This window comes from Bos javanicus, chromosome 23, assembly GCF_032452875.1.
Source record: "Bos javanicus breed banteng chromosome 23, ARS-OSU_banteng_1.0, whole genome shotgun sequence".
NCBI lineage: Eukaryota > Metazoa > Chordata > Mammalia > Artiodactyla > Bovidae > Bos > Bos javanicus.
Genome location: NC_083890.1, coordinates 15,770,156 through 15,792,858, shown reverse-complemented (window position 1 = coordinate 15,792,858; position 22,703 = coordinate 15,770,156). Strand labels below are relative to the sequence as shown.

The 22,703-nt window shown below is 45.4% G+C and overlaps 1 protein-coding gene across 3 annotated transcripts in view; it reads left to right on the top strand.

The window, feature by feature from the left end:
• CCND3 (cyclin D3) overlaps positions 1-22,703 on the top strand; it is a 94,543-nt gene that overhangs the window by 60,532 nt on the left and 11,308 nt on the right. Inside the window, exon 2 of one of the 3 annotated variants that reach the window (XM_061398170.1) lies at positions 16,998-17,077. The exons of the other annotated variants lie outside the window; for them this stretch is intronic. The gene's annotated coding sequence lies outside the window, so the exon portion shown is untranslated. The remainder of the gene's footprint in view (positions 1-16,997; positions 17,078-22,703) is intronic. 3 annotated transcript variants of the gene reach the window in all.

Sequence of the window (22,703 nt, the reverse complement as noted above, 5' to 3'; positions counted from 1 at the left end):
GGGTTGCATTGATGACAGGGCCTGGGTTTACCCAGAGGAAGAGCTAAGGTGGGAACTGAACCGTGCTGTGGTTCAGCAGGTGGCTGCCCCCCTGTGACCCCGGCCGAGTCGGGCTGTTGTTGAGGGTAACGAGGGCGCTTGGGACCCTTCATCAGGAGCCCGCTGCAGCCAGCCGGCGAGCTTCCAGTTAAGCTCAAGGGCAGCGCGCCCCATCACGTGGCTCACCAGACCCTGAGCTCAGGCTGTTGATTTTCCGGACTGAACCCCAGCAACCCCCAGCTGCTACTGTCAGAGGGGAAGGGGCGAGGGTCAGGGCCTGCTCAGCCAGCGCTGACGGATGACGGAGGCCCCTGCCAAGACTCCCATCTGAGCTGGATGCATGCTGATGCTGCACAACTGGAGAGCCTCAGGTGTGCCTTTTTGAGGTGGCACCTTCTAAGCGACTTGGATGTGCATTTATATTTAGAAATCACTTGGAGGGGCTTAGAAGTGGGGTAGGGGTGGGAAAAGACGGTATCTGATTAGCTGTACTGAGTACTATTCTAAGGGTTTTACATCTTTTCTTTAATTTGCACCTCCCCAAATCCTGTTGGTAGATTTCATTTATAGTTGAGGAAACTGAGGCACAGAAGGCTTAATTCGCCTGTCCAAGATAGTACAGCTGTTAGAATATGGCAGAACTGGGATTTAAATGGGGCAGGAAGTCCAACTGTGGAGTTGGAGCTCTTTTTTATTATTATTGTCAGTTTTCCAACACACACCTAAGGCAGAGAGAGACTTGTCCAGGCCGCACAACTTAGGTAGCAGACCTGGGGTCAGTCTACTTCCAGGGGTCACACTGCTAAATACCTACATCCACGGTTGATATTATAATATTCAACCATAATATATAGCACAATATCCTATTGTAGTATAATAGTTTATTATAAGGTTATAACTTATTTAATGAATCCCCTATTGTTGGACATTTAGGTTGATTCCATTTTTTAGCATTTTAAATAAATGCCAAGTTTTTTTTTTTTTAAGAGAGAGAAATGGTAGGAATGTTGTTTGTTTTACCAGTTTATTTGTTTGTTTTAAAGGATTTAGAGCAGATGGGCTGAGCTCCCTGAGGCTGAAGAGTTGGAGACTTTGAGTTGACTGCTTGAATGGAGAATGAAATTCTGATTAGGAATGGTGCCAGTGTGGAGAGAAGGAAAGAACAGACTCTATGCTTGAGCCTGGGGATTTGGCATTGCCTCCCGAGATAGAAAATTTGAAATGCATTTCAGAAATATCTGTCATTCCCACTTTGGATATTTTCATGTTCTCTAGCATTTTCCAGCCCAACATCTCATTGATGTTGTGCAGACACCCGTGGGTGGGGCGGGCAGAGGGTGAGGCCCTTCTTTCCCCCAGATCAGCCAGGTGCAGCCATCCAAAGTCTCACCATCTGTCCATCCCATGTCCCTTGCTCCTTCTGCCCCTCTCCAACAATTCAGTCTCCCTTCTGGGGTATTCCTTTCAGTGTCTGTATGCATGCTCAATTGTTAAGTTGTGTCCAACTCTTGTGACCCCCTGGACTGTAGCCCTCCTCTGTCCATGGGATTTCCCCAGGCAAGAATACTGGAGTGGGCTGCCATTTCCATTTCCAGGGGAATCTTACCGACCTAGGGATCGAACTTGTGTCTCTTGCATCTCTTGCATTGGCAGGCAAATTCTTTATCCCTGTGCCACCTGGGAGCCATATATCCCAGGTCAAAAACAGACAAGGAAGCTTGAGGACATCACACATGGTAATTATTGTAATGGCCTTTATTGATTGAGTCTTCTTTCTGGCACTGAGAGCTTTCCAGGCTCCATCGCTTTTATACTCACATCAACTTTATGGGATGGAACCACTGTAAGACCACCATTTTGTTTGTTTTTTTAAAAATGTTAGCCACACCCCTCAACATGTGGGACCTTAGTTCCCTGACCAGGAATGGAACTCATGCCCCTGGCATTGGAACACAGTGTCTTAACCACTGGGCCACTGGGGAAATCCTGAGACCACCATGTTGTAGAGGAGGAAAAGGAAACTTCAAGAGGTTAAGGGCTTGCCCAAGACCATGTAGCCAGGGCCAGGAGTGGCCAGGACTAATCTAACTCCGCAGCCACATCGTGTTACCCCCCATGTCTACTTTGTAACCTTCATGGTGGACTGTAAATAGAGGACACTCTATCTCTGGGAGGGAGGAGTCTTCAGTAAATCAGCAAGAACATGTTCACTTACCTGCATATGTATATACCAGGTGGGCTCACTTGGAGAATGTTGGAATTGCAAAGGATCTTGGGAGTCTCGTTTCCTACCTTATTTTAAAATTATGGCAAAGGAGATCCAGAGAGATCCACTGACTTTCCTAAGGGCGAGATGGTAGCCCAACCAGATTAGAACTAGAGTCTTCTGATGCCTACCCCATAGCTCCTCAAGTGGCAGGCAGCTCTTAGCTCTACTCTGTTGGGAGGATTGGAGCAAAAGAATGAGTCAGCAGACAGGTTGAAGGGAGGAGGGATTAGTTTGGCACCACTGGGCAAGGCTGGGGTTCAGGGGCCCTGTGCAGGCACCGGGATTCTCTAATTGTCGTTTCAATTCCATTGTCCTGAGAAATATGTTCCCATGCGTGCTAATAAGTTGCTTCAGTTGTGTTCAACTTTTTGTGAACCTCTGGACTGTAGCCCGCTCACCAGGCTCCTCTGTCCATGGGATTTTCCAGGCAAGAATACTGGAGTAGGTTGCCTTGCCTTCCTCCAGGGGATCTTCCTGAAGACCCAGGGATCAAGCCTGCATCTCCTGCAGCTCCTGCATTGCAGGCTGATTCTTTACCACTGAGTCACCAGGAAAGCCAGCCCCCTGAGAAATATAGGAGGGGACAGTTGGCAGGAAGACAAAGTGGCCTGATAATGAAAAGCCTGAGCTCTGACGTTAGACAGACCAGGATTCATATCCAGGCAAGGTGCTTCACCTCTCTGAGCCTCAGTTTCTTTTCCTACAAAATGGGAGTAATAACTATTTAGCGTATGGGGCCACTGTGGGAAAGAAATGAGATAATGCTGGTAAAGAAACTGGCACAAGTTTGTGGAAAAAAGAGAAGAATCTTGGGTTTGTCTGAGTTGGTGGAAAAAAGAGAACATAAAACTGGTAACCAACTATATGATTTCAACGAAAGGCCAAGTATTTCTTAATTTCATCTGATTCACGATTTCTCACAGGCAGTGTCGGGGGGGTGCTCATTCACGTTCCCCGCATGGAGACGGGTGGTGCTGGTGGTGAGAAACAGCTCTGACCTCTGTTTGGTGAAGAGGGATGGGTGAGAGTTTCTTGGGCTCAGGGATAACACAGGATTGCTTTTTGCTTCCTGTCTTGAAAGGGGTGGGGGAGATGGAGAGGAAGGAGGATTGTTAATATAAACTTGAAATCAGATTTTTTTTTTTTGTAAAGTACATGTCCTCAGCTGTGTGACCTCAAGTGAACCTCTCATGGTCTCAATTCTCTCTTTACCACAAGGTCATTGAGATGACCACATAATAGCCAGTTTACATGCAGCATCTTATTTAATCCTTAAGACCAGCCTGAGAGATAGATGTTACCATCCCATTTTAGATAAAGGAGAAAACTGTGGTTCAGGGAAAGTTAACTAATTTGTCTAAGGCCATACTGCATATAACCAGCAAGGGGTAGGTCTGTGATTTAAGCCCAGGACTAACCCCAAAGCCCATGTACTTTCTGCTCAGGGTAGATTCAGATTTTTTTTTTTAATATTTATTTTATTTATTACTTATTTATTTGGCTTCTCTGGATCTTAGTTGTGGCACGTGGGACATCTGATTCCATGACAAGGGACTGGATCTGTGCCCCCTGCATTGGGAGCATGGAGTCTTAGCCGCTGGACCACCAGGGAAGTCCCTAGATTCAGCTTTTGTTCGGCCTAAAGCTTATATAATTTGGGGGGCCCGCTTTAAGAAAAATAGTACAAATATCACAAATATAAACGGTACAAAAGCGAATATTTATTTAGATTTTAAAATGAAATCTCGACATACTAGAACAAATGTGAAGACTCAAAAATGTCACAAACATCACAAAATCCAGAAAAATAATAGAACATTTGTGTTAACTACTTGATTCTCCTCTATGTTACTTTTCCGTACATCTTTTGGCTGCATCTTCCTTTTTTTGTGTCTTATGACAATCTCCATAGAGAAAATAAAAAAGATAACCCAGTGTTACCTAGCACAGTTGATTGGAAGTTTTTTAAAATTATCCATAGTTTAGAAGTTTATTTTGGCATTACAAGTGACTGGTAATGTCATATAAATATTAGGATTCAGTTCAATTCAGTTCATTCTCTCAGTCGTGTCTGACTGTACGACGACCCCATGGACTGCAGCGAGCCAGGCTTCCCTGTAGTTGTCACATTTGGGAAAGTCTCCATCAGAATTCCTGCCATATGTGAACCATATGATTTTAGGGCAATTTGTGTTTTCTGATGCAGTGATTTATCGAAAATAGTCTTCAAATTAGTCATATGTCTTATGCTGTTTGGTGTCAGCTAAATGTTATCTTTGTCGATAATCACTGTTTTATGACAAGTCAGCAAAAAAAAATTCTAATCTTTTTTAATAGCTTCCCCTTTCCTACTCTTTGAGATGGAATGAAAATTGTTTACATTAATAAAAGGCTCAAAAAAAAAAAAGGCTAATAATTAAACTTCTTTCTTCTAAATCTATGACCTTTTAAAGGGAATTCATTACAAAATACCGGATGCGAAAACATCTGAAGCATTTGGACGATCTGGCCTAGAAAGGGGAAAGGCTGGAGGAAGCAAATAAATAACCATCTTCAAGGATATGAACCTTAATGGACAAGAGTTGCCAGAGTGTGTCTGAGAATTTGATTCTGGGATCTGGGGAGGGGCTCAGTTTAACACATTCTGAAGGCACCTTGAGCAGGTGTCCTAAAATGGATACAGAGAGTAGCAGAGGAATCTGTGAATGTGTGGCCAGCTGTCAGCTGCCTTGCTGTGGACTCAAAGTTTGACCCCTGGCCCTCAATTGCTGGGGTTGCTGGATAGAAACGCAGAATCTGGTTTACCCTGGTGGTCCAGTGGATAAGATTCCACCTGCCGGTACAGGGGGCACGGGTTCCATCCCTGGTCTGGGAAGATTGCACTTGCCGCAGGACAGTTAAGCCTGTGTGCCACAGCTACTGAAGCCCCTGCGCTTAGAGCCCGTGCTCTGCAACAAGAGAAGCCACTGCAATGAGAAGTCCCCAGACTGCAACTAGAAAGTAGCCCCTGCTTGCTACAACTAGAGAAAGCCTGCGTGCAGCAAAAAAAGACCCAGAACAGCCAGAAATCAATAAAATAAAAGAAATGCAGATTCTCAGGCTGTACCCAGAACTGCTAAATCTTAGTCTGCATCTTCACCAAGTCCTGGGTGATTCTGTGCAGGGGATTGTCTGAGAAGCCCTGCACCAGAGACTTTAGCAGAATCTTCCAGAGCTACCCCCATCCCAACTTGGCAGCTGGTCTTTTTCTTCTCTGTGTCCTTCACCTTGGGACCTAGCCTGTCTTCTGGTACCCATCCGTTGTGTTGATTCATTGTATTTCTACTTCCCTTCCCACAGACTGCCAACTAGAGGGCCGTGGGGTATTCCTCTTTGATTTCCAACCCCTCTCAGTGCCTGGCACGCAAGAGTTACCATTATGGGATGTCCACTGGGTGCCAAGAGCTTTGCCTGTCTTACCTCCCGTGGCCTTCTTCTTAAGCTTGTAGGCTGAAACAAACACTCCCCCCCCCCCATTTAAAATACATTTTTAGTTATTTATTTGGCTGCACTGGATCCTAGTTGCAGCCTGTGGAATCTAGTTTCCCCACCAGGGATCGAACCCAGGACCCGTGCATTGGGAGCTCCGAGTCACCAGTGGACCACCAGGGAGGTACCCACATACCCCCCCATTTTATGCATGAAGAAACTGAGGCTCCATCGCCTGTCTAGGGTCATGTGGCAGAGCTGGAAACCAAGGAGTGTCTGATTCCAAGGCTTTCAGTAGGGGATCAGTAAATGTTACTTACTGACTTGATTATTCATTCAAGCATTCATACGTGTTTTAATTTATTCACTGAAGAGACTCAGGGGAAGACGAAGAATAGCATAGAAGCTACTTCCTCCTGGTGAACTATTTTTAGAACAGGTGCTGGGTGGTGTCAGCCTTCCAGGGGCAGGGAGTTGGGCTGCCCAGGAGGCCCCTGGCCAGTCCGGCCTTGGGAGAGGGGACATGCTACTCCACCACCGCCCCATCCCTTTCAATGTCCTCCATGACTCAGCAAAGAAACCATGGGTCTGAAATCAGAGATGAGGCCGAAAAACCCTCAAAAATGTTGTCTTTTCCTGGAGGAATGTCTTTTCCATGTTGCTCATTCGTCTGCCAGGGAATCCAGGAAGCCTTTGGCCTGCGGTCAGCTGTGACCCCCTGGTCTGATTTCCTGGGACTCACCCCTCCTCCTCCCGCTTTCTCCCCAAGCCTGGGGACAAGGTCAGTTCTTCTTCTTCTGTGGTCTCTGGTTTGAGGCTGCAGGGGGTTTGTCCAGTCCAAGTCTCCTTAGCTTGTCCTTGAATCATTAAATCCAGATCCTAGACGCAGATTCCTTGGGTTGAAATTTGGGATCCTCTTACTAGCTGCATGACCTTGGGCAAGTCATTTCACTTCTCAGTGCCTCAGTTTCCTCCTCTGTAAAGTGAGGATAACAATAAATTTGAGAATTAAGATAATTAATTTATGTAAAACATTTAGAACCACACTTGACATACAGTGTATATAACTGTTGCTATATAACTATTGTTGTCATGAATTACAAAGCAGATATTAATACCCGGAGGAGACATGGATGAACTCCTGCTAAATGTCTTTTCTTTGCATTGGTTCTAATTTCACCCCAGATGTGTGTGAACTCTGTTTGATCCCTGAATCAGGAAGATCCCCTGGAGAAGGGAATGGCAACCCGCCCCAGTGTTCTTGCCTGGAGAACTCCATGGACAGAGGAGCCTGGTGGGCTACAGTCCATGGGGTGACAAAGAGTCAGACACGACTGAGCGCCTAATGCAGAGAGCTAAAGGGGGCAACAGTAAATGAGGGAATATGTGAATACATTAGAAAGCTCCGAGGTGACCTCTGAAAATGAGATTCTTGTAAATGGATAAGAAGCATGACTCAGTGGATTGTTGGTTTGGGAATAACCACATTCATCCTAGGAGGGGGTGGCCCTCTTCTGAGAATGTCCAATCTTGGGAGACAGACCTGCTTTCTAAGGGATAGTTCCCGGATCGACTGAGAAATTCAGTGCAGAGGTATATTGGCATCAGGGGAAGAAGAGAGTAATTCCTGGGTGAAGGGGGACTTGTGGCTCTCAGCCCGGGAGGTGTTTTATAGCCACCTGGGGATAAGCATACAAACCTGGGCCCCAGGCTTAGAGATGCTGGTCTCCAGGTCTTGGAGTGGAGCAGAGGTATCAGAGTTCTTCACAAGCTTGGGACTTCTCTGACAGTCCAGTGAGTGGTTGGGGTTCGGCACTTTCATTCATGTGGCCTGGGTTCAGCCTCCGGTCAGGGAACTGAGATCCCAACAAGCTGTGCAGAGTGGCCAAAAAAAAAAATTCTTCTCCTCAAGCTCCCCAGGTGATCAGGTATGAGGCCAAGCAGTAATTAGAGACAACGTAATAATGACAACATATACTATAAACTGGACGTCAGAGATGCATTGCCCTGTCTCAGAACCACCCCTGCAAGCAGCTTATATTATCCCCATTTTATAGGTAAGAATACTGAGGGTCAAGGTCATACAGAAGAGCTTCTATTTAAATCTAGGTCTGAGTTGAAAGGCCTAATATAAATATTTGTATATATTATAAATTGAGGTATAGTTGCTTTATAGTATTCTGTTAGTTTCTGCTGCACAACCAAATAAGTTAGTTATGTATGTATACATATACATATATCCCCTCCCTTTTGAACCGCCCCCCCACCCCATCCCACCCTATCCCACCCCTCCAGGTCATCACAGAGTACAGAGATGAGCTCCCTGTGCTATGCAGCAGCTTCCCACTCCACACTGCACAAGGTCCGCCTGGGAGAAACTTCCCAGAAATTGACATTAACATCCTCTGCTCTGATGTAAACTGTAAAATCCATACATGATGGGTTGGAAGAGATATGCAAACTGATTTAAAGAGATCCAGAGGCTTAGGGAGCCAAGGAAGTCTTGCCCTTAACCCTTGGCCTCTATTAACATATCTACAGAAAGAATGCGTCATTGGGGCTGGTGGAGGGGGTGCTTGGGCTGAGGGAGAGGACCCACCCCTGCTGACCTCTGGGAGTCCTGATCTGGCATCAGCTTTCTTTAAAAAAGAAACGTGTTTATTTATTTGCACCGGGTCTTAGTTGTGGCACGTGGAATCTTTAGCTGCGGCATGTGGGATCTAGTTCCAAGACCAAGGATCGAACCTGAGCCCCCTCCACTGGGAGTCTTAGCCATTGGACCTCCAGGGAAGTCCCTGGCATCAGCTCTGTGCTTCTTTCTTCCTTCTCTCCAAACCTCTCTGGTGGTTAATTTCCTTCAGAAGCTCTTCTTTCTCTGCTTACCCCTTGAGTGTGGCGTATCTCTGCATTCCAATCCACCAGGTTTCCTCGGTGGCAGCTTCCAGTCCGGAGTTGGGCTGCCTGTGCTAAGGACTTCAGAGTTTTGTATCCCTGATGTCCAGACTCAAGACGTCAAGGTCAAGGTCGAGGAGAGAGGAGGGCATCGTCAGCTAGGACCAGAGTTCACAGTCCAGCTGGGTCCATCTTGGCTGTGGACCTTAGAAGTTATTTTATTTTTTAGTCTCCATCTCTTTACCTGTGAAATGGGATAGTAACAGCTATCTTAAATGATTGTTGTGAGAATGAAAATAGACTTGGTATTCCAGGCACACAGTAAGAACTCTGTAAAGGGCATCTATTTATTATGTCCAGCCAGTGTGGGACTTTCTGTGAATATGGAGACTTCAAAGGCTCTTTCCCTCTAAATCTGTTCTTCCACATAGATTCCTAATCTGAAGAAACAGAAACACCTTTCATCACATCGTCAAAGCCAGATTCCGGGTGGTCAGCTTGGACTGTTTCCCTGGCCACCACTCAAATGGCCACTGACTTTTAGTGTTTCTGTCTCCTGCATTTCTTCTGTTATCATAAGCTGTCCTTGCAATTTCTCACCAAGTTATTACAAGAACCTCTTAACTGCTCACTCAGCTTGCTCCTTTCCAGACTCCGAACGCTTCTGTACTCAGGCTCTAGTCCAGATGAAAACCCTTTAATAGCTCTCCATTGACTTTGGAGCACAACTCAGATACTGCTACAGCCACAGGGCCCTTCATGGTCAGCTCCGCTTTCGGTCTGGCCTCTGTTCCTGCCACCATCCTGTCTTGGGCCCTACCTGTTGGCTGTGCTGAACCACATAACAAATATTCCAGTTTCTCACACCTCACTAAGCATCACTAAGTCTTTGCTGGAAGACCGCACGTAGACCCCCACACACACATAGGCTGGAGCAGGCATGCTTCTCCCGAGGTTTCTGTCTGTTTTTCCAACAAGACTCTGAGCCCCCAATTCCCCTTCAGCATCTCTGGGTAGCGGGTACATGGCAGTTGGAGGCTCTCCTCATAAAGTGTGACACTGCTTGGTGCGGGCCATGCTCGGGTCTGTACACCTTACATCCTCATGCCTCTCTGAGGTCTGTATGCTTCTTTCATCCATTCTGTTACATTTGTTGAGCACTTTCCTCTGGTCCAGCCCTGGTGCCTGGATGTGGCAGGGTTAGGAGGTAAGAATGCTCGGGGTGAGAGAAGGGGTTCCTGTTTATCTAGAAAGGTCAGGAAACGTCTCTGATAAGGTGAACAGTGAACAGAGACAGGAGACAAGGGGGGAAGGGAGCTGTGTGGGAATCTAGGGGAAGGGTGGTCCAGGCAGATGGAATAGCCAGGACAAAGGGATCCCTAGCCCCTTTGGACTGATGAGGAAGCCAAGAGTCTAGGTTGTCATCCAGAATCACAAAGTGGCTGAGCTGGGTCTTCAACCCCAGTTCAGTAACTCCTGACTCTCACTGTGGGCCATTACTCTACATGGTCTTTTGGGGGGACAGTGGCTGCCTTGGCTGAGGGCGGGCTGCTCCGTTCACCATGCCACACTCTGGCTGGAGTCTGACTTCCCACGTCAAATACGGCATAGGCAGATCGGCTGTTACTCATCTGCGGCTCTGTTTCTCTGCTTTGTCCATCCATTTCTTTCCTTGGTATTTACTGGAGACAGTGCAGTTGTGTCTCCTCCCCCGGCAGCTTCAAAAAGCACACTTTCTCGGACCCTTCCCTGGTGGTCCAGTGGCTGAGACACCAAACTCCCAACGCAGGAGGCCCGGGTTCAATCCCTGGTCAGGGAACTAAATCCCATCTGCCCCAGCTAAAAGATCCTGCACCGAATCTAGGAAGCTGAAGCTAAGACCTGACACAGCCAAGTAAATAATAATAAGAATAATGCTTTTTCCTGCAAAGGTGAGGACCAGACCCTGGATTATGGTGGCTTGGCAAAGGCAAACTCCCCCGGCTGGTCAGTGGTCAGAGTGGCCTCTGTGTCTCATCCCACAGCTCCTTTCAGACTTCAGCAGAAGAACTGAGGCGGGTGTCTCTGCAGAGGTGGTGTATGAGCTGGCCTCGAAGGACATGGAGCATTTTAAGAGCGGTGGGGAGATGGGGTTTTAGACAGAAAGAAGTGTATGAGCTGAGCACAAACACCCATGTTGGACCCTTCAGTGGCCAGGAGTATAGGTGGGGGGGGGTGGAACATGTTGTTGGGGAGACAAGACTGGAGAGAGAATTTAGGGTAGATCATGGCAACCTTTTTTTTTTTTTTTTAATGGCTGACTTTGCATGTGCATTTCAGATAAGAGATCTGGATTTTGCCCTGTAGACATAGAGATTTTAAGGTTTAAAGAAGCAAAGGAAGTGTGTGTGCATTCCTGAAGTTTTGAAAGAGTACTTGGGCAATCCTGGGAACTCATGCTGAGAGGGTGAATGGAGGTGGAGGACCGTGGGAAGAGAGCACAGCAGGAGTGCCTAGCTTTGGCAAGAGTGCTGGAGGCAGAGTGGAGGGAGCACATTCCAGAGATGGCTGGAAGAAGAGGTAACAGGATCGGCTTGTAGGTTGATGTGGAGCCTGAGCCAGAGGAGCTGAGAAAGAATACTGTCCACGTTTCATCCACGTGGTGAAACAGTGGATCATGGTTCACTGAGGACAGGTTTTGAGCATCTTGTGCTTGAGGCGTCTCTGCGACATCAGGTATGTGGTGTGGGCTGGGAGTTTGGGATGGAGGTTAGAGCTGGAGAAGCGTGAGAGCTGAGGCTGAAGGAATGGAGTGAGGTCTAAGAGGTGTGCTAGGTGAGAAGAGAAAACCAGGGCCTTAAGGCCTGGAAGATGTTTGTACTTCCAGAGGCAGGTTAACTGGGGGTGGGGGACTGTGGAAGAGTGTTTTGATTAAAGCATCCCTCGGACTGTTTGACACACCTCAGCATCCGATGGTAGGTGATAGAGGACACATTTCAGTGAGGGCACACGGTTGACCAAGTCTGGGTTATCTGCTTAGACACACTCAGACCAGCTAGCGGTGCTTCCGGTCAGCCGGGGGTTATTTACATGGCCTCTGTGCAGGTTTCCTCTTCCTCTGCACACACCCAGCTTCCTACTGCTGGGGGTGGGGGTGGGGGGCTGGTGGGGGGAGTCGGAGGGTGGGGGGAGAAACTCCTGAAATTGGAGATCCTGACCTCTCCCCCATTATTCTCCAGGAAGCTCAGCCCAGGGCTTTGCACCCTATAGAGCACCAGATATGTGGGCAGAATGACCAAGCAGAATGGGTGGCAGCGGGGAACCCAATCTGCTGATTCTCCTTGAGTTCCTTTTTAAGAAGAACATACCATTTGTGGGATGAGTCCCCTGAATTTTGAGTTGCTTCAGGCTTGCTCCACCCATCGGTCCCTCCATCCATTCTAGATCAGATTTCCCTGTGTCAATAGCCACTAGAAGTTGAGGACTTTGAACATGGGATTGGGAGGTTCCCAGCCCTTTTCACGCATAACCTTATTTACATTACAACAAGTCTCCGAGGCTTTCTCCCAGGACACAATAACAAGTTAAGTGGCAGAGGTGGGATTCAGGTCTAACTCAGAAGACCTTGTGCTCTCAATAATTCATGCTAAGGCCTCCCTAGGTAAAAGGTGACCATATAATTTATTATCCAATCGGAAACGCCTTTTTTTGGGTATGCATTTATTTTGGGGGGTTGTTTCAGGGTTTAGTTGCAGCACGCAGGATCTTCAGTCTTCATTACAGTACGTGGGATCTTTTAATTGCAGAATGCAAGCTCTTAGTTGCAGCATGTGGGATATAATTCCCTGACCAGGAATCGAACCCGGTCCCCTTGCATTGGGAGCACAGAGTCTTAGCTAGTGAACCACCAGGGAAGTCCCCAGTCTAGAATGCTTTTTAAAAAGTTTTATTGAGATATAATTTTCATATCATAGAATTCACCTATATAAAGTGCACACCTCAGTGGTTTTTAGGATATTTATAGACTTGTGCAATCATCACTATAATCTAATTTTAGAACATTTTCATCATCCCCCAAAGCAATACAGTACCCATTAGCAGTCAGTCCTCATCAGCACCACCACCCCAGACCTAGGCTGACCACTGATCTATTTTCTGCCTCCATAGATTTGCCTATTCTGCACAATTCATATAAATGGAATCATATGATGCATGGGGCTTTTGGTTGGCTTCCTTCTCTTACCATAATGCTTTCAGAGTTCATTCATGTTGTACTATGCATCAGTGCTTCATTCCTTTTTGTGTTATGTTATTTTTTATTTATTTATTTTTTGGCCATGCTGCAGGGCATTTAAGATCTTATTTCTCCAGCCCTCGCCCCCTGCAGTGGAAGCTGGCTTCTTAACCACTGGCCCACCAAGGAGGTCCCTTCATTCCTTTTTACGAATGTCTCAGCGATCTTCCATTGTCTGAATTCCACTCATTAGACCATTCTTGAATATGATTCATTATATTTGTTCATATGTTGATGGGACATTTGATTGCTTACATTTTTTGGCTATCATGAATAATAATAATGCTCTGACATTTGTATTCAAGTTTTTGTGTAGATGTATGTTTTTATTTTTTCTTGGGCATCTAGCTAGGAGTGAAATCACTAGGTTATATGGTAACTGTCTGTTTAACATTTGAGGAACTTCCAAGTTGTTTTCCAAAGTGGCTACACCATTTTATATTCCCATAGCAGTCAGTGTAGGAGGGCTCTACTTTCTCCATATCCTTAGCAACACTTGTTATTCCAATCTGGGACACTTTTGAGAGTGAAAGGGTGCACCATTTATAATTATACTAGGACAAATGCTACTAACTGGAACATAGTCTACTTAGATACAAAAAAATTTAGAAGATTCAATTCCTGATTTCAGAGAACTTGCAGGCCACAGGATGAGTCAAAGCCCCCAAAGCCACATACTTGAGTCAATTAAAGAATCTAGTAAAGGTAAATTATTAAGAAGGAAAGCAAAGTGTATTTTGTTTCCCCCAGGAGATTGTGTTCCCTTTAAGAGAAAAGAGCTGTCTTTTATTTGTTCTTGTATTGTATTTTGAGCTGTGGTGTTAGAGAAGACTTTTGAGAGTCCCTTGCACTGCAAGGAGATCAGACCAGTCAATCCTAAAGGAAATCAGTCCTGAATATTCATTGGAAGGACTGATGCTGAAGCTGAAGCTCCAATACTTTGGCCACCTGATACGAACAGCCGACTCATTGGAAAAGACTGATTCTGGGAAAGACTGAGGGCGGGAGGAGAAGGGGGCAGCAGAGGATGAGATGGTTGGATGGCATCACCTACTCATTGGACATGGGTTTGAGCAAACTCCGGGAGATAATGAAGGACAGGGAAGCCTGGCGTGCCGCAGTTCATGGCCTCAGGAGGTTCTTGGCATTTGATCGGGTGTCAGTGAAGATCTGTGGAATAAATGAATGAATAAGAGAATAAATGATACAAACACTCTTGGAGGAAATGTTTAAAAAAAAAAAGGAAGAAAAGGTCACCTGGGACTTCCCTGATGATCCAGTGGCTGAGACGATGAGCTCCCAGTTCAGGGTACCCGGATTCCATGCCTTGTCAGGAAACTAGATGCTGCATGCCACAACTATAATTCGACACAGCCAAATAAATAAATAATATTTTTAAAAAAGAAAAGTCACCTGGCTTGGATTTGTGTGTTTGGGGGAAGTATGGATCTTTTCTGCTCATTAACAACACTTGTTTAGTCACTCAGTCGTATCTGACTCTTTGTGACCCCATGAACTGCGGCACGCCAGGCTTCCCTGTCCTTCATTATCTCCTGGAGTTTGCTTAAACCCATGTCCAATGAGTACGTGATGCCATCCAACCATCTCATCCTCTGTTGCCCCCTTCTCCTCCCGCCCTCAGTCTTTCCCAGCATCAGTCTTTCCCAGCATCAGTCTTTTCCAGTGAGTCGGCTGTTCGTATCAGGTGGCCAAAGTATTGGAGCTTCAGCTTCAGCATCAGTCCTTCCAATGAATATTCAGGACTGATTTCCTTTAGGATTGACTGGTCTGATCTCCTTGCAGTGCAAGGGACTCTCAAAAGTTTTCTCTAACACCACAGTTCAAAAGCATCAATTCTTTGGCACTCAGCCTTCTTTCTAGTCCAACTCTCACATCCATACATGACTACTGGAAAAACCATAGCTTTGACTAGATGGACCTTTGTCGGCAAAGTAATGTCTCTGGTTTTTAATACGCTGTCTAAGTTGGTCATAGCTTTTTTTCCAAGGAGCAAGTGTCTTTTATTTCATGGCTGTGGTCACCATCTGCAGTGACTTTGGAGCCCAAGAAAATAAAATCTGTCACTGTTTCCATTGTTTCCTCATTTATGTGTCATGAAGTGATGGGACTGGATGCCATGATCTTAGTTTTTTGAATGTTGAGTTTTAAGCCAGCTTTTTCACTTTCCTCTTTCACCTTCATCAAGAGTCTTCTCAGTTCCTCTTTGCTTTCAGCCATAAGGGTGGTGTCATCTGCATATCTGAGGTTATTGATTTTGGAATCTTTAACTGGATTTTGCCAGTGTAAATGACTGACAAGAGGTGGAGCAAAGGCCTTCCACACAGGGGAGTTGCCTGAGCAGGAAGTCTGGAACCACAGCCATGTCTTTATCCTACAGGAGGTTAACAAACTTTAGGAATAAATGTGATACCTACTCCCAGGAGTTTCCAACCTTTGGGGAATACAATGAGCACAGTTTGTTCAGTTCAGTCGCTCAGTCATGTCCAACTCTTTTCCAACCCCATGGACTGCAGCACACCAGGCTTCCCTGTTAATCACCAGCTCTCGGAGCTTGCTCGAACTCATGTCCATCGAGTCCGTGATGCCATCCAATCATCTCATCCTCTGCCGTCCCCTTCTCCTCCTGCCTTCAATCTTACCCAGCATCAGGGTCTTTTCCAATGAGTCAGTTCTTGCATCAGGTTGGCAAAGTATTGGAGCTTCAACTTCAGCATCAATCCTTCCAATGAATATTCAGGACTGATTTCCTTTAGGATTGACTGGTCTGATCTCCTTATTGTTCAAGGGACTCTCAAGAGTCTTCTCCTGCACCACAGTTCAAAAGCATCAATTCTTCAACGCTCAGCTTTCTTTATAGTCCAACTCTCACGTCCATACATGACTATTGGAAAAACCATAGCTTTAACTTTGTCGGCAAAATGATGTCTCTGCTTATTCATATGCTGTCTAGGTTTGTCATAGCTTTTCTTCTGAGAAACAAGTGTCTTTTAGTTTCATGGCTGCAGTTGTAACACCCTTTTACTGGTTGTATGCCTGGGTGTCGTACTGGTTGTGTATGACGGTGTCATCAACCTTTTTGGCTCAAAATCCCTGTGAATCTTTCAATCTTACAACCTTGGAAGTTCCTGGAATTGGTGGGTCAGGAGCTAGGCCTTAAAGGAAAGAGGTAGATTTGAAGGAAGGAGCAGGATGCCAGTGCTGGGTGATAAGGCTCTGAGGTGGGCTGGAGTGCTCCAGCTGAGATAAAATGGGATAGGGTGCCTTGGCACTCTTGAAGAACTTTAAAAGGCAGGCTGGTTGACTTTTAAATTTGACTGATAAGCAGGTCCTTGGACTGGAGATGAAAGGTGTGTCTGTGAGAGATTAATCTGATGGCTCTGGGCCATGGATCCTGAATCTATCTGGAAGCAGGGTGAAGACCTAGAGCCTCTGAGGGAGGCTTCTATAATTGTAATGTAGCCCCGGCCTTTCAGAAGAAGGTTTGAAACTCCTTTGGGGTCAGTCTTATGATGTATATGGCTTCCATGGAGTTTCATTTTCCTTAACATTGATAATTTAAACCATTATTTTTATATTTTAGCAATTATGGCTGTATTATGGAGCTCATGCCAAATGTACATACATTTTAAAGACAGAGTATTAGACTTTGGGCTTCCCTGGTGGCTCAGTGGTAAAGTCTCCTGCCAGTGCAGGAGACTTGAGACTCGGGTTCGATCCCTATGTCAGGAAGTTCCTCTGGAGGAGGAAATGGCAACCTGCTCCAATATTCTTGCCTGGACAATCGCATGCATAGAGGAGCCTGACAGGCTACAGTCGATGGGGTGGCAAAGAATCAGACATGACTGAGCAACTGAGCATGCATGCATTAGACTTTCAGGTTTACAGAAAGCAATTTTAGATCATGCAAACGGATTCTTCAGAGAGACAAATTCTCTCTGCTGTGAAGGGGTTTGCTTTGGTATTTTTTTTTTTTTTTGGATGTGGACCATTTTTAAAGTCTTTATGGAATTTGTTACAGTACTGCTTCTGTTTTAGGTTTTGGACTTTTGGCCCTGAGGCATGTGGCATCTTAGCTCCCCAACCAGGAATCAAACCAGCACCCCCTGCATTGGAAGGTGAAGTCTTTTTTTTTATTATTAATTAATTAATTTATTGGCTGTGCTGGGTCTTTGTTGCTGGGAGAGGGCTTTCTCTAGCTGAGGAGAGCAGGAGCTGCTCTCTGTGTGATGCACGGGCATTGCACTGTGGTGGTCTTCCCTTGTTTCGGAGGAACACCAATTCTAAGGCACTCGAGCTTCTGTGGGTGCGGCTCCTGGGCTCCGCAGTTGTGGCTGTTAGGCCCTAGAACACTGTGAGGCTCAGTAGTTGTGGCGCAGCGCATAGGTGCCTCGAGGCCTGTGGGATCTTCCTGACTCTGGGATCGAACCCATGTCCCCTGCATTGGCGGGCAGATTCTTAACCACTGGACCACTCGTGGCAAATTTTGGGAACTTTGCCAAAAGCCTACCAGAGGAATAAGAATAGTGGGGTCTAAGCGAGCTTCAGGGAATGGTTTTATTGGCCCAGGGAACTAATTGGGTACAGGAAACCCAATAAAGGAAGAACTCTAAGATGGCACTAGAGCTTAAAATCTGAGGACTCTGAAGAAAGATGATGCAAGTCATAAAAAAAATGTACAAGTTAAGGGGACTTCCCTGGCAGTCCAGTGGTTAAGCTTCTGCACTGCCAGTGGAGGGGGTGCAAGTTTGATTCCTGGTCAGGGAACTGAGATCCCACATGCCACACCATGTGGCCTGAATTAGTTAATTAAAAGAGATAACTGATATCTTTAAAAAATGTGCAAGAGAGGGGTGGGAAGATGATGGTCTACCTTGAGATCATTGGGCGCAGGTGGCCTTGAGAACAAAGGACGGCCACGGAGAAGGAACCAGTAACCTTTGGTCTTTTGCAGCCTCTGCTAAAGCCTGCAGAGTTGCATCCAGTGGCTTGGCATCCTTGGCACTTTGCTTACTTTACTTTCAGTGCATCACTACTAAATAAGGTGTTTACTGTAGGATTTTATAGATGCCCTATATCAGACTAGAAAAGTTTCCATCTATCCCCACTTTGACAAGAGTTTTTTCTTATTGTAAATGGATGTTGAATTTTATAAAAAACTTTTTTGGCATCTGTTGATATGATCATATGGTTTTTTTCCCCTTTAATCTTTTAGTGTGATAAAATATAGTGGTTCTATTCAAAATAAACTATGCATTTTTTGTATAAAGTCAATAACATATCACCCTTTTTATATATTGCTGGAGTCAGTTTGCTAATATCTTGCTTAGGATTTTACAATTCATGTTCATAAGGGTAATTGTCTTTTCTCATATTGCACTTGTTGGAATCAAAATTATACTAAAAATGAGTTGAGATGTGAACCCTCCTTTTATATTCTCTGAAATTGCTGTATTGTATTGAATACAATACAATACAGTATTTGTATTGAAATTACTGTTTTCTTGAATGTTTGGTGGAGCTCTTTGCCTATTTGCTATTGAAGGGTGTCCTATCGTGCGGGTGAGAGTAGAGAAATGAACTTTTATTTGGGGAGTGAAAGTAACTTAAACAATGAGGAAAATTTACTATCTCGCACATCACAAAAAGCCCGTGGTAGGTGGTTCCAAGTTTGGTTAAATCAGCAGTGCAACAACATTAGGGGGAGAAATTCATTCTGATCTTTCAGCTGTCATCCTCAGGTGTCAGCTCCTTCCCTCATTGTTGCAAGATGGCTGCGGTTGCTCTGGACATCACAGCAACATGGCTAAGGGTGTGGGTTCTGTAGCCAAACCTGGTTTCAGATCCCATAGGTATCTGATATTGGGTAAATTGCTTAACCTCTCTGTCATATGGGATGGTAATAGTCCGTTACCTCAGAAGTTTAATATTATATGGATTAAATGAATTAGTTTTTTAAACTCTTAGAATCATGCACTTAGAAACATAGTAAGCATCCAGTAAATTTTAGCATATCTTACTCCATTCTCACATAAGGCAGAAATGAGTCTTTTTCTTTTGCGCTGCATTTAGTGAAGCCCCTTAGCAGACTTATTTCATACCTTATGGCCAGAATATGACAACTGCCCATTCCTAAACCAGCTATGGAATTGTCTTGATTTGGTTTAGAATAATTTAGGTTTAACCTCTGAGACAGAGGAGTGTCCAGCCTCTCCTGAAACAGTCATCTGATATCACAACAAAATCTGGGTTCTGTTTGCAAGGCTGAAGTTGGGATGGTGATAGTGGGGGCTTTGGGGGTCACACAAAGAAGGGCAGGGTAGGATTCCCCATCCCTACTGGTTCTCCATGATATTCCTTCGAATCACCCCTTAGATTTGCCTAGCACTTCACAGTTTACTTAGTGGGTTTTGTTTTTTTTGTGTTTTTAGTATTTATTTATTTGGATGTGCCAGGTCTTAGCTGTGGCATGAAGAATTTTTAGTTGGGGCATGTGGGATCTAGTTCCCTGACGAGGGCTCAAACCTGGGTCCCCTGCATTGGGAACTCAAAGCCTTAACCACTGGACTGCCAGGGAAGTCCCAACTTAGTGTTTTTTAACCAGTGCCTTATTTCATCTGGTCTTAGAACCATCCCCTAAGCAGTTTGGGCTCTTGTTATCCCCTTTTATAGATGGGGAAACAAGCTTCCAGAGTTAAAGCACTTGCTGGGTTCTGGGTTTATAGCTGGCACAGAACCAGGTCTTGGGACTTAAACTGAAGTCTTTGGGTTCAAAATTCTGCCTTTTTTTTTTTTTTTGCCAGACCCCGGGGCATGTGGGATCTTATTTCCCCCAAGCAGGGATCAAACCCACGGCTCCTGCAGTGAAAGCGAAGAGTCCTAAACACTGGACCGCCGAGGAATTACCAAAATCTGCTGTTTTCTTCCTCTTCCATGAATTCCCAGTTGTCTGTCATTCACATGGTGCCCTCACAACCGCCACATCCTACTTCATATTTTCAAAATTAATAGTTTTTCATTAAATAAATGTATCTTAAAAGGAAGCTTGATAAAGGCCCAGCTCTGATGTTCTGGTGCACACGCAACTTTCGAATGTGCACAAAACTGTTAAAAATACATTTACTCAGGATTATAACTCATGCTCTGGTGCCCAGCTGCATTCGAATCCCTACTCTGATGAGGTAGCATGTGCAGCTGCTTTCCACCTCGATGCCCATGGACCTCACATTTTAGGGTACAGCAGTCCCCCCGGTCCAAGCCACCAGCCTTGTGACTTTGCCTGATGGCTCTTTCCGTTGTCAGGACCCACTGTGCCCACCGCCATCCAGGAAAGCTGGAAGTGCTGGTGCTTAATTCCAGACCTGCCTCCACACGCAGCAGCCTTCAACCATGTGACTGTGCTGGTGTTTTTCTCACTTCCAATTTGTCTCATTCATGCATTCATTTATTCAGGCAAAACAAAAAATGTTTAAACACTTACTATGAACCAGGCACCATTCTGTTTCAGTGGGGTAGAGTAGACAAACTACAAATAGAACACAGAGGTAAGGTGTGGTATGTCAGTGATTAGTAGTAAGCAGAAAAATCGAGCAGTGAAGGGGCCCAGAGGCAATCAGGGTTGGTGTAGGATGGCCAGGAAAGGCTGTAAGAGAAATGTGACTTTAGTCAAAGCCCAAAGGCAGGGCCATGGGGCCACTGGGGGCAGAACATGCCAGGCAGATGGACCAGCAAATACAAAGGGAACATGTATGCCTGGTATGGTCCAGGAACAATAAGGAGACCAGTGTGGCCAGAGCAGGGTGAGTGAGAGACAATTACAGGAGCGAATGGAGAACCCTGGGGGTTGAGACTAGACTGGAGGGGCAAACGTGGACCAGGGATGCCTGTTAGGAGCCACCAGCCCAATCCAGGCAACAGATGATGCCGCTTAGACCAGGGTGGGAGAAGCGGAAACAGAGAAAAGGCAAGGACTGGAGATGTATTTTGGACATAGGACCAACCAGAAATGAGTAATGCTTTGGATGTGGGAGACCAGTCAGGACAAAGAACTGAATTTGGACCAGGGAGGTAGCAGAAGAAGAGAAGAAAAGAGGGTTGAATTTTACAGATATTTTGAAAGTAGATTCTTCCATGGTCTGCTGATGGGTGGATATGGGACTTGAAAGAGAGTAGTCAAGAATGACACCAAGTGTTCTGGCCTGAGCAGCTGGAAGGATGGAGTTGCCACGTGCTGATATGGGGGAAGCTGGTGGGAGGAGCAGGTTTTTAAGGAAAGCTGAGGATCTCCATTTTGGAGAAGTTGGGTATAAAGGTGCTGTGTGAACTTGTCAAGAAGGCAGCCTCCTGGGTAAAACAGAAACAGAAAACAGGTCAGCTCATGTGCCTGCTCTGATTTGGTAGCACTGCCCAGAGTGCTGTGTTGACATTTTTAAGGTCCGTCCAGGCTCACTGGGAGTGTTTCGATCAGTAGCGAAGCCTGTCTTGGGAGCTGAGTAAACAAATAATGGTGAACACTGGGTGTAAGATGTTCCACTGTAGAGTGGGAAGAAAATGTGAAAAATTCTGATCTATGTATTTTTGTCTTATTCTTTACATTTTTTTAGTGTGTTGTATAATGGACATAATATGTTAGACTAGCAGGTTTGGACATAGTTTCTAAATTAAGTCTTCCATATCTACTGGAAGAGTATGCTCCGTTTTTACTGAGGAATGGATGAACAAGAACTTTTGAAGAGTACAGATCTAAAATATTGTACAGCAGATGCTGAAAATAGTGACCTTGATCACTGTAAGCCCTGAAGTGTCTCCTGAGTCCTCAAAAAAATGTTTGGGTTTTGTTTTTAATTTGTTAAATTTGTTTATTTTATTTACTTTTGGCTGTGCTGGGTCTTCCTCACTGCTTGGGCTGCTCTCTAGTTGCGGTGCACAGGCTTCTTATTATGGTGGCTTCTCTTGCTGTGGAGCATGGGCTCCAGGGCTCTCAGGCTTCTGTAGGTGCAACATGTGGGCTCGATATTTTTGGCTCCCAGACTCTGGCGCACAGGCTTAGTAGTTGCGGTGCACGGGCTTAGTTACTCTGCGGCATGTGGGATCTTCCCAGACCAGGGATCAAACCCGTGTCTCCTTCATTGGCAGGTGGATTCTTTACCATGGAGCCACCCAGGAAGCCCCCAGTTGGGTTTAGTGCTTGATTTTTCCACTCAAAAATATACATTCAGAACACAACATCATTAGGTAATATTTCTACCAGAAATATTAAAATATTTATTAATCTTCATTTAGTCAGGAGAAAACAATCAGATGCATCCAAATTGGAGCACATTGTGTAAAACAACTGGCTTTCCAAAATACCAGTGTTCTCAAAGACGTTTCCACCCCTTGGTCACAGTGCAAGGCATGTGGGATCTTAGTTCCCTGACCAGGTATCAAACCTGTGCCCCCTGGAGTAGAAGCACAGTCCTAACCATTGGACCACCGGGGAAGTACATCAGGAACTTTTTTTAAAGGATCAGAAACTGTTCTAGAGTAAAGGAAATTAAAGAGGTTACATTGCAAACACGGTCCTTGAATGGATCTTGGGTTGAGAAAGTGAAAAGCTATGAAGGGTTATTACTGGAATAGCTGGTTATTACCTTGGTATGCAGATTGTGGTATTGTATTAGTATACATTTCTAATTGGGATCATTGTTTCATGGTTACTGGGAGACTTGCATTCTTGGGCAACCCAGACTGAAACATGTAGAA